Consider the following 12,186-nt stretch of genomic DNA (forward strand, 5'->3'; position numbering starts at 1 on the left):
GTTTATATGTTCTCCCAGTGTTTGCGTGGGTTTCCTCTGGTTTCCTCCCACACTCCAAAACATACTGGAAGGTTGTTTAGATTGTGAGCCCCATAGGGACAGGGACCAATTTGGCAAGCCCTGTGCAGCGCTGCATAATCTGTGTGCGCTATATAAATAAAGAATTATTATTAGCTAACATGGAGCGTCCAATATACAGAATTACAAATATCAATATGAAAACTTAAGGGAGTTATCTGTTTGTCAGCAGGACAAAAATCATTCTCTGCATTAGTGATAGTCTTCATCTGCATTTGGTATAGTATAAGTATCAACTGGAGATGTACTATTTTAGACCAGGACTCTAAAAAACACATAAACCAAAACTTGCCCAAATCGGTCCATCTTTGCAGCTGTAATTCCATACAACTTGGATTTTAATGAAAGACAATAAAATATGAACTGTTAAACCACTGGATGGTTTTCTCCTATGTTTATTCCTTACCTTTCCTCTTGTCTGCACATTCCCACATATGTATCACGAGATGAGTAGCTTTTCAGTACTATGTTACTGTGGGATATTGTTTCACAAGATGCCTATTGTATTTATGGTTTATATGGCTCTGACCAGTGTTTGTGTAGTGAAGGGTATCATTTCAAGGATTCTGCTACCAGGTCATGCAATTATTTTAAACTAATTTAATGCAAAGACTTTTTATGTTGGCAATATACATGGTATAATCTGTTTGGCTCATTCAGATTGCGTCGTCTTCATATTAACTTTCTTGGTAGATTCAAAATATGAGAAGAAGCATAATCTATTGCCCAGATCTACGCAAGATATTAGATGAAATGCTTTATACTGTTGTGTGGGAACTTAAAAGGCGAATGTCTCCCACAGAAACTTACTGCAGTTAATGAAAGTTAGCACTTTCCTTGTAAGACCTGGATTATACTTGTGAGAAGAAACAGATTAAATCAAATCTAAGTTTTACTGATTTCCTAAGCATTTTGGAAACACTTGTCTTCACCCCCACACTTGCACCAACTGTCTACATTGAGAAAGATGTTACACAGTAAACAGTTTAAAGACATGAAGTAAAAAATTTAGTAGCAGACCTGAAAATACAGTATAATGAGGAGAAGCCCTACCAGATGTGTAATTTAGCAGTGCATGTCCACAAGCTTTCAAACCAGCTTTCCATTAAGCTCATTGACACAACTGCTTGACATGTGCAATGATCTGCAGAGAAGATGGTTCCCAAGATTATTCTATAATACAGTCACAATATATTTGCAAAATTAGATCACATGGACAAGAACATGTTTCCTTGTTTGCAGCTCGACTGCGATTACAATACAAAAAGATTGCCTGAAGGCACAGACTGGCAGGAATAGGTCCTGCTCTATATTTTGCGGCTTGGACAGCAGGCTCATGCATTGGGCTGTAGAATACACAGCAATGTACATGAGCACATACAAAGTAATTAAGCTGTGTACTAGCCTCTGAAAAACTAGCCCAAAACTAGATGGTGTACATGAGGTCTTACAGTGGGCCACATGTCTTCACCCCCTAAGTGCAAACTTAGACCATACAGGTGTACAATGAGATTTCTCCTAGTGTCTGCTGTTGGATGATACATCTACCACATTTGTGGCCTGTAAATTTTCCATTAACCTTCGTCATCTGTCAGACAATTCAAATAAACTTTTAGAGGATTGAGCACCCTTAAATAGGGTCCACGATGCATTCAGTGTTGACTCCAGAGTGCATAACAGTGTAATCGCACAGATGACCAAAAGCTGCAGTTGCAGATGAAATAGAGGGTAGTTGCCATCTTATGCTTCTCTACATTAAAACCTTTTAAGGGGTTACTTAACATTAAAGGAAATCGCCCACCAGGATAAAGTATTGTAAACCAAGCAATCTTTTAGATTATTATGCCCTTGTATTTACAAAAATGAGGGTCTCCGGGCTCTATTAACAGCTATGTAGCACACAGCCCCTCAGGTTCATTTGCATCATTTTTAAAACATTTTTTTAAACAATAAGGGTTATGCCTGTTGGTTACTGCTTCCATGTTTAAGTGACATGAAGTGCCCCGTGCACTTTAAACTCAAAAAGTCTCGGAAACTGAGATGTGACTTTTTACATAAAAAGTGGCAAGAAAAAGCAATGTTAAATGTCCCCCTAAGTTTCTATGTTTTAGCAAATATAGTGTACGGCATATGCACTAGTTTTTGCCACAAATCGTACCAGAATCTGGCACATTTTACTTGAACATTGATAGCTTTTAATTGGAAACTAGATCAATGGTTGTTGAGGCATCTAATGGTCTAAGCTAAATTGTTCCCTTCCCTGCACCTCAGTTGGACAGGTCAATCATTTGAAAAGTTTATTTATAAGTAGTAATGAAGACAAAAGGGTGGGGTGATGGGTTGATTGTCTTTGAAAACATATTAAACAACTCTCACTTCTATATTTATGTGGCAAATGTCATTAATTTGTATAAAGAGGTGGTGCAGGGCAGTAAGAGTAGCATAACAAAATTAGACAGACAATTAAACTGCAAAAGATTCAACAATGTATCATGATCAATATTTCACAATACTAAATGATGAAATTGGTTTAGTTTAAAAAAGTCCAGTCTAACTTTGAAACTTCTGGTAGTTGGCTTGCTTACACCAGAAAACAATTACCAGGTTTTGTAACCAGTGAGATTATGTACATTTATGTTTTATTGGTTATACAGTCACAGGATATAAAATATTTTTATTAAGTATTCATTATTAAAGTCTATTGTATATTGAAGATATAAATCCTTTGTAAAATGTTAATGCGTGGGAAACAAATTCTTTACATTGTTTGCCTTGAAATGCTATCAATACATTTGATTGCAGCTCCACCTTCTGTACACAAAGAGAATGGACATTAACTACAGTAGTCCTAAAGATCCTATTTGAGGCTACACATTTTCTGTTGATGCTGGAGTTTTTACATAGCTGTAGTCATTGTAATATATGATGTATGGTAAAAAAAAAAAAACACAATAAAATTTACTTACCCAAACAGACTTTAGGGCAGTGATGGCAAACCTTTTAGAGCCTCAGTGCCCAAACTTCAACCAAAAGCCACTTATTTATTACAAAGTGCCAGCACAGCTATTTAAGCAGTAACTTATTTCTCCTTGTTCTTTGACAACTTTCAATCGTTCAGCCTCCTAAAGACGCCAACACAATTGAAAGGAGGAGAGCAAATTCGCCTATCATTTTAGGAAGGTTCTGCAGGAAGATTCTTTGAGTTCTGTCTGGTGAACTTCATGCTGTGGCGGTGGCCTGGGTGCCCACAGAGAGGGCTTCGAGTGCCGCCTCTGGCACCAGTGCCATAGGTTCGCCACCACTACTTTAGGTGATCCAAAGCTGCACTTCCCATGGTGCTTTGTCATGAAATAGACAGTACATTTCCAGTACCGAGTGGGTCCTCCACCTTCTCAAGATTATACATGAATCAATAGCATCTTTAAGACGTAAATCTATTGAAAGTGAGAGGGCTGCACAGGACTTAGAGGTGCCCTCACTGTCACCCATCGTGTCACTGTGGTACTGGAGTTGGAAACAGTAACAAGAGGAGGAGGATGCCATGGTGGCAGCAGCAAGTTAAGTGGTATTATTTTATTCACAGGGTTTATTAATCTACTTCAGGGGTCACAGTATTTATGAATCTACTACAGGGGGCACAGTTTTTATGGATCCACTACAGGGGGCGCAATGCTCATGAAATTCTTGCAGGGGAACAATGTTATTTGAATGAATTTATTACAAGGGCAAAAGTATGAATTTATGGTAGGGGGGCATAATGTTTATGAATTTCTACAGGAAGCAGAATGTTAACTAATTCACTAAAGGGTACACAGTGAGGGGAATTATCATACGCCGGTGCAATTGCTATCACCGATGCAGCCGGATACATCAAGAGGCTTTGTAGCATTTTATTTCTACACCAGGTCCTAATAAGTTGCTAGCTGCGGCCGACTTTCATGCCCCTCCATGCCCACCTGGTGTGGGGGTGGTGGAAAGGGTTAAATAATCGCAAGTTCTAGTGATACAATAGCATTTACCATTATTTCATGGCTACACTTTTGTGGTGTGGAAGTCCTGATAACTACCACCCAGTCTTTAAGAACTTACTATAGAGGTCACATTGTTTATGAATTTACTACTGGAGCACAATGTTTATGATTTTACTATAGAGGTCATAATGTTAATATATTTACAACAGGAGGCACAATGTTAATGAATTTACTACAGGCACATAATGTTAATACATTTAGTACAAAGGCACATTGTTAATAAATTTACTGAATGGGGACACAGTGTTTATTGGGGGGTTTATTAACCTGTTTATGAATTCTGTAATGATTTGAAAAAACTGTCTGTGCCACATTTATGAAGGGTTTTAGACAGTTTTCAGGTACTTCTATGACTAGTTCGACAAAAGGGCATGGCCTATGAAAAGGTGGTGTTTCTTTGCGCATCAAAGTGAAAAAATAATCCTAAAAGCATTTTCTTAAATCGGTTTCCTGGCATAAACTTAGTCAATGTATAGTAGTTGTAATGTACGCCTAAGGTTAAGTTTGGGGAAAATTGGGGGATTTTGTTTGAGCCAGGCGCCTAAAGTTGCAGCATCAGGCCCCAGGGCTGGACAGGGGTCCAGAGAGAGAGTGCAAGCGAAGGGAAAAATATGGGGTGGGATAGATTGACGCGCTACATGCAAGGTAAAGTGTAAGAGTTTTTTAATTTTTATTTATATTTGACAACGCATTTCAACACCTTATCGGTGTCTTCATCAGGTCAGAATCTGCAGAGTCAGGCTGGTGAAGATGCAGCCCACTCACCTAGCCAGTGAAGCCCCACGGAATCAGACCTCTGCTTACCAGCCCGACTCTGACCTGATGAAGATTCTGACCTGATGAAGACACCGATACGGTGTTGAAACGCGTTGTCAAATATAAATAAAAATAATGTACGCCTAGACATTCTTAAACTACAACAGATTTACCATCTAGCATCAGACTCTTATATGAATCTTCTGCAGCATAGGATGTCTAATCTAACGCTGTACTATCTTACCTTACAACACTTTTAAATATTCTATCCCATTATTTATGAATTTACTATATGGGGTACAGTGTATTTCAATTTAGCACAGGGGGCACAATGTTTGTGAATTTACTATAGTGGGCACAGTATATTTTACTTTATTACAGAGGGGCACAATGTTTTTAAAGGGGATAAGATTAATTGGACAATTGACTTAAAGGCTGTTTCATGGGCAGGTGTGGGCAATTCTTTAATTATGTCAGGACCGATTAAACAGAAAAAAGGGCTGGAGTTGATCTACTCTTCACTTTACTCAGGGGCTGTGATAGTCTTCTGAAACTTGTACTTATACTAGTAATTATACTGCCACCTGTTGCTGAAGACATATTAATATATTTCCCAATAAAAATTTTCTTACTCTGATTTACAACTTATATTTTTTCTTAGAATAATTAGTTTGAGCTTGATGGGCAAATATGATTACATGAAATAAAGTACTCAGTTGTACAGAAGCTCATGAAGGAACATTGATGAGTTCCAATAAATATTCCAGTAATCTGTATAAACACTGGATCATTATCATGATTGATCTTGGTGTATTTTATGTACTTGCCAGTCGACCATAGAGGAGTTCATAACATGGTCTCACAGAATGCTATGTGTAGCTTTGATGGGCTAATCTAACAGTAGGCACAAACTGACATTGCTACTTTCCACAGAGATAGTATCTAGGTTTAATATGAGGCTATTATTTTGCTCTGTTATTTTAGCATTATGCTTCCTTTCCCCTTTCAAAATAGGAAAGGGGCTCAATTACATATTATCCAGATTGCTTCACTGAAGCTAGATACAACCATTTAAAAAATACTGATGTTAGAAGATCAATAATGAAAAGGTGATTCATGTATATAAAACCACAACAAAGGTAACTCCTGTGTAGCTTCAGATAATCTGGAAACATGCCTGTTCTATTGTCTTTTGAGTAGTAATTATAGTATTATATGATAAATATGGGGGGAGGGATTTACTATGATAGGATTTTGGGATGCTATCAAGTGGAAATTCACATTTCATTTAATTCATCTGCAATGTAAATAGATTTCTTCAATAGAATGTTATTAGAAAATGTTACCACCACTGCTGGAGTGACTGCACAAAGGAACAAATGGTTTTTGCATATGAAATTGCCAGGAGTTACTCCATGGTCCACAGCCGTCCTGTGGTGATGAATGCTGGATCCAGGTGGTCAGGCGCCTTAATATTACACTGCCAGAGGGGGGCAGTGGTTGTATCCAAGGACAGCTATCTTGCTTCTAATGGAGAACATGGCTACATCTCTAGAAAATCATCTTCGCATAGGCAGTTTATTTAAATAACATGCAATATATATAATGGATGAATTAAATAAAATGAAATTGTCTAGATAGGAATACCCCTTTAAGGCTATTTCTTAAAGGAAACCTACCATTTGCTTTTATGCATAATGAACCAAACATACATTGAGAAGGATGTAGCTACACTGATGCAGAAACATATCTCGTTTAATCCCTGAGTGGTTTTGCTGTAAAAACTATTTTAAAATTATGATAATGAGGCTCTGTCATTCCTGTAGCTGTCCAGGCACTCTCCTCTACCTAATTATGCACTGCTCCAGCCTTGTCCTGCCCAGCAGAAATTGAGAATACGTCATCACTGTGTTGTCTCTGACAGGCAGAAGTAATCAATCGCTGCACCATCCCCAGCTGCTGTGTCTGAGTCATCCAGCTCAGGTTAATTAGTCCTGTCTTGACAGTTCAGGCAGCTCCTGTGTACGTGGAAGTATAATATAATAGTTTTTTGAGTAAAACCACTTGTTCAGGGATTAAACAAGATATGTTTCTGCTTCAGTGTTACTACAGCATTCTCAAGGTATGTTTGGTTTGCAATGCATAAAAACAAACGGTAGATTTCCTTTAGGAGTTCCTCTACAAATTACAAGATTTGACATTTCTCTTATGTTTCTGTATGGTAATTGAAATCTGTTCTGATCAACAATCAATATTGGCTCAACAATAATCAGGCAATGATAGCTGGCAGGATGTATAAACCATTGCACAACTGTTAGGCATCTCACCAAATGTGCTTTTTTCTAATATGTTAAAAAAGGAAAACATTGACCCTTATTTGGTAAAACCTATGACAGAAAACTGTAAACATTTAAAGAATGTAACAAAAAATCTGATACTGATACCTAGAACTGTGAGATCAAACCCACATGGGGAAAGTATGCAAGTACAAACAATGTTATTTTTAGAGCACTCAGATATTACTTATATCACATCAAAAAGGAATTGCCTAAACAGTGTTCTGCGGTGATGGCTGGATGCAGTTATTTTCTTTCTTGAGAACCATATTCTGGGGTAGTCATGTGTTATGCTTAAACAAATGCAAAAAAAGATATTCAGAAAGAAAGTAGAAAGCACAACAAGTACACATGTAAATAATTAGAACATCAGAATTGGATTATTAAAAAAAGAATGGAGGAATACAGCCACAACAATTAAAGGGAAATGCCACCCAAACAGTATGTACTTTTACTTGACTTCATTTCTGAATGTATTCTCTGCACACAAAAATACATTTCATTAAAAAAAACACCAGGTTCACAAGGAATGTATAATGGATATTTTAAAACCTGGTAACCTTCTTTTTAATCTATTTTTCATGGTTGCTCATTATTTATGTATTTATTTTAATGATCTCAGACCCTCCTACATGTTAAAGGCTGGTCCATCCAAGATCAAGTAAAAGTGCTTTAGGCTGTGTATGAAGGATTTTGAGAATCTGCTGATCATTTTACACCAATGGAATGGAAGTTGGGAATCTTTAGAAATATGAAAAGTAACAGTGCAAGGTACTCTAACCTAGTTATGCAGAATGTTATACATGTTAAGTACCTCAGAAGAGGATTTAGCTAAGAAAGGCATAAATGAACAGTCGTATGATTATGCCATTAATGGCCTCCACTGCTGCAATCTTGCACTACCTATGAAGGATTTGCCATTAGTGTCAATGTGGACCTGAACCGCAAAGCTTGCGGTTTGTCTCTGGTTTTGGCTCAGCCCCCCTGCCAGTAAAGCACCGATCACTGGCATTGACTCTTTAAATGACTCTGGCATCAATGCTGCCATGCTGCCAGCACCCATCACAACAGTTACTGGTGATAACCTGGTGATAAGGTGGTAACCTTTCTAGCAACATTTAGTATATAGCATTAAAATTCAAAACAAAGACAAACCTGAAGACCACCTGTGCTCAAATTAAATAGTGGAACAATCTTACCACAGACTTGAAGCAAAGAGTCAAGAGTACATGGAGGGATATTTTGGCTTGGAGTTCTATGCTCTTCATGCTCAGTCAGAAACTGACTCCTTACATCGCCAAATTAGCTCCCACCCTTACAAGGGAAGTTCCTTTAATGCAACTACGTTAGCCCTGAAATATTGATACCTATGCTCCCTATCATCAGGGGATTCTTTGGTTTATGAGTTTCCCCCCTCTATCAATAAAGTTAAGAGGAGGATTCAGGAGTAAAAAGATGCAATTCGACAGTGGTGGGTCAGCATCCAAACAGTCAATATGGCATAATGGTTAGCTCTCATTATGCTTGATGGGCTAATGATTAGATATCCCTGATAGACATCCAGATAGAAAGCATAGGACAGCTTATATTTCATATAAAATATCAGTTCTCAAAGCTGGATATCCAATAATGAACTTACGTCCATGGACCCATCTCCCTTGTGCAGCCAATGGGTCTATGGTCATAGGTTTAGAATTGGATATCCTTTTCTTTGTTCTGCTCTGGAAAATTATTTGCATATTTCTTTACCATAATCACAAGTATGGAGTATGCATGGCCATTAAAGGAAATCTACCATCAAATAAAGCATGACAAAACAAGGACATTTGGAGTTTCACTGGCCAGTTTCACAGACTGTTACTTCCCCTTCCCATTGTGTGATATAACTTGCTGCAGTGAGATTACATCAAGCAAAGGGGGGAGGTTGTGAACAAAAAATGTATGTCATGGTGTCTGGATCTGTGAGTTAGTGGTTTATCATGCTTGATTTTGATGGTAGATTTTGTCTAAAGCCCTGTACGGCTTTAAAGGTGGCCTGCAAAGGCAACTTTTCATAAAGAGTTTAGTTTATTCCTGGACCCAAATTAATGGCCACTCACCTGGCTAAAACAATTTTCTACAATGTGTTAATGAAATGCAATCATATTGAAACTACCCTATCTCAAATAAATATTAAAATGGGACAAAAAAAAGAAAAGAAAAAAAAATGGAAAACAACAAAATCTTCTGAATGAGCTGGCCATTTGACACAAAGCAGCTTCTTTAAAAGATTTATCCAAAAATAGGATGTGAGCAAAATGAAAAATGGAACCAAACTTGTTTCTTTTTTCCATTTAACTACTTATTTTTGGACAGTTTTTCAGGTCAAAGTTTAAATGTAAACTAATTTGCTAATTTTACTTCATCATTTTTTCAATAATACCTTTTGTGGGTTGAAAATAAATTCCCAAGTAGTGATCTATGGACCATCCATTTGGTTTCTTAACAAATTTGGCAGATTTGGTACCCAAAAGGCTGAACAGCTGCTGTCATTTGTGCTTTGGGATCATGTTTGGGGAAAAAGTGCCAAACTGGTTGGCTTACTGCTAAGACTGAAGCTAGCAACCTATCAGCAACCACAGGCATTTCCTCTGTGGGCTTGGCTGTGATTGGCCTACTAAAACACGTGGCTCTGCTGTATAACAGCACTGTTACATGTCCAGTTGCCATTACAGACAGGAGACAGGGCACTTAGGTAGGGGCAGGAGGCTGCTCTGATCTATGATGTGAACTGCATTAAGTTACTCATAGGCTGCTATAGTTTGCAGTTCTAGCTAATTCTTAAATTGGCTATTGCTGTTTAATTTTTCGTTCCATCAATATTTTAAATGTGCTATGTCATGACCCGCTGAATTATTCCTGCAGTGTTCTAAAATGGATCAGTTTCAGGCTTCTGTGCTTGCAGCCACACCCAGGGCCGCTTGGCTGGGAGTGTTGATGGACAGCTGCCTTCCAGAGTTAGTTACCTTGGATGACCTGGGTGGTGTCATCAGAGCCTGTGTGTTTTAATCAGCTGTGGCTTTAGCGATGGATGGCTGAAATAGTTAGCTACTGGGGGTGGAAACCAGGTACTCTTATACATCTGCCAAGTTATGTTTGCAGGTTGCTGGTTATTACAGTGCTTTGACACTATGGTGGGTATTTATTAGGGCTTATGTGCTACGCCAAATGGGTATATTTGCAAATGCGTGAAGGGCATGAAGGAGGGCATGGCCGGCATGAAGGGAGGTCGTGGATGAGCAAAGCCAGTGGGGATTGTGCCAGCGCAGGGCATTTCTGTCCCCCACTCTTGCGCACTCGCTGCAGAGGCGAATTTTCTTACATGAAAATTTTACGGCTGCAGTTATTTCTAAACATAGAACGCTTCAATGTTTACTTCTAATAGATATGCACCTGTGTGACCATGGAGATGGATTTCCGCATCTGCCAGACAAATTATGTTTTCCCTCTCACCTTGAAGGGTCTCTCAGGGTCTTATTGTAGGTTCCTAATAGTAGGTTAACCCTTAGCAGGGTGTTTTCTCATCTGTAGGCAGGGCCCTAGTTCACAGGGACATCGCAAGGTTAGCTTGCAACCTCTGACATAGTCTGACAGCTTGCACCAAATCTAGTTGTTGATTGTTGTGTTTTTACAGGTTTTTAATATGCTGTTGCAGCATAGCTTTCAGTTCCATCAAAATCTTAAAGGGGATGTTGCAGTATAATTTGCATTTCAAGCATCATACCATTCAAAAGAGCAGTGACAATGGGTTCATTTATTTTTACTACTGAAATATTACATCCCAATCAAAATGTACAAACCTCAGAATTTGACTTTCTTTAAGGCATTTTAACTGTAAAGTCAGTTAAAAACTGCATAAGAAAAACCTAGCCCCTTTATTGGTAAACCAACTATAGATTGCAGAACAGAGGTACAATAAATGCTCCTAATCATATAAAACATAGTACTGTATAATAGTATATAAGACTAGAAAAAGAAGCAAGTCCATCAAGTCCAACCTTTAAGAATTAAATAAATGTTTTATCCCCATAACCCATGATATTTTTTCTCTCCAGAAAGGCATCCAGGCCTCTCTTGAACATGTACATAGAGTCCGCAGAGAGTTCCTGAGGCAGAGAGTTCCATAGTCTCACTGCTCGTACAGTAAAGAACCTTTGTCTATGTTGAAGGTAGAATCGCCTCTCCTCTAGGTGTAGAGGATGCCCCCAAAACATGTATTTTATTGAAAAATATATTAGAAAATGAAATTCATGTAGTAAAACCAAGATGATTGACCACAAAAACAGGTGCTGAAGATGACACTAAATCAAAAAATTAACCAAATAGTAATATCCCAAAAAATGCTGTAAGCAAATATTCAATGATGCTAAAAGACGTTGGACAAAACAGAATGAGATATCCTAACAGAAAAGCTGAATAGCAATTTTAATACATGCAATGATGAAAAACATGCCATAAGGAATCTAGCGCATGGTTGCGATTGCTGCATTAAGCACTTAGTATAGATTGTGAATACAATCTATATGTAATATGACATGAGGAGATGTAAAATGTGCATACCACAAAATATGCCCCACCCATCCTGACATATGTTTTGGCGCTAACAAGCTTCCTCAAGGACCCCTCAAGGGGGTGTAGCACCTGTTTTTGTGGGTTAACTACATAAATTACATTTTTTTATATATTTTTCAATAAAATAAATGTTTTATATGATAGGGAGTATGGATTTTACCTCTATTCTATAGTTGTTTGTGTCTATACTCTTTTGTGTCGCAGCTGTGCTGGCTTCCATACAACACAAATAATGGAGCGTGTCATCGGATGGTCCGACTGATTCAGACTGCATGCCGTATTTAAATTTCAAATTGTGGCATTAACCCTATATCTTTTAACCCCTTAACGACCAGGGCCTTTTTAGTTTTTGTATTTTCATTTTTCACTGCTCA

This window comes from Engystomops pustulosus, chromosome 3, assembly GCF_040894005.1.
Source record: "Engystomops pustulosus chromosome 3, aEngPut4.maternal, whole genome shotgun sequence".
Taxonomy (NCBI): domain Eukaryota; kingdom Metazoa; phylum Chordata; class Amphibia; order Anura; family Leptodactylidae; genus Engystomops; species Engystomops pustulosus.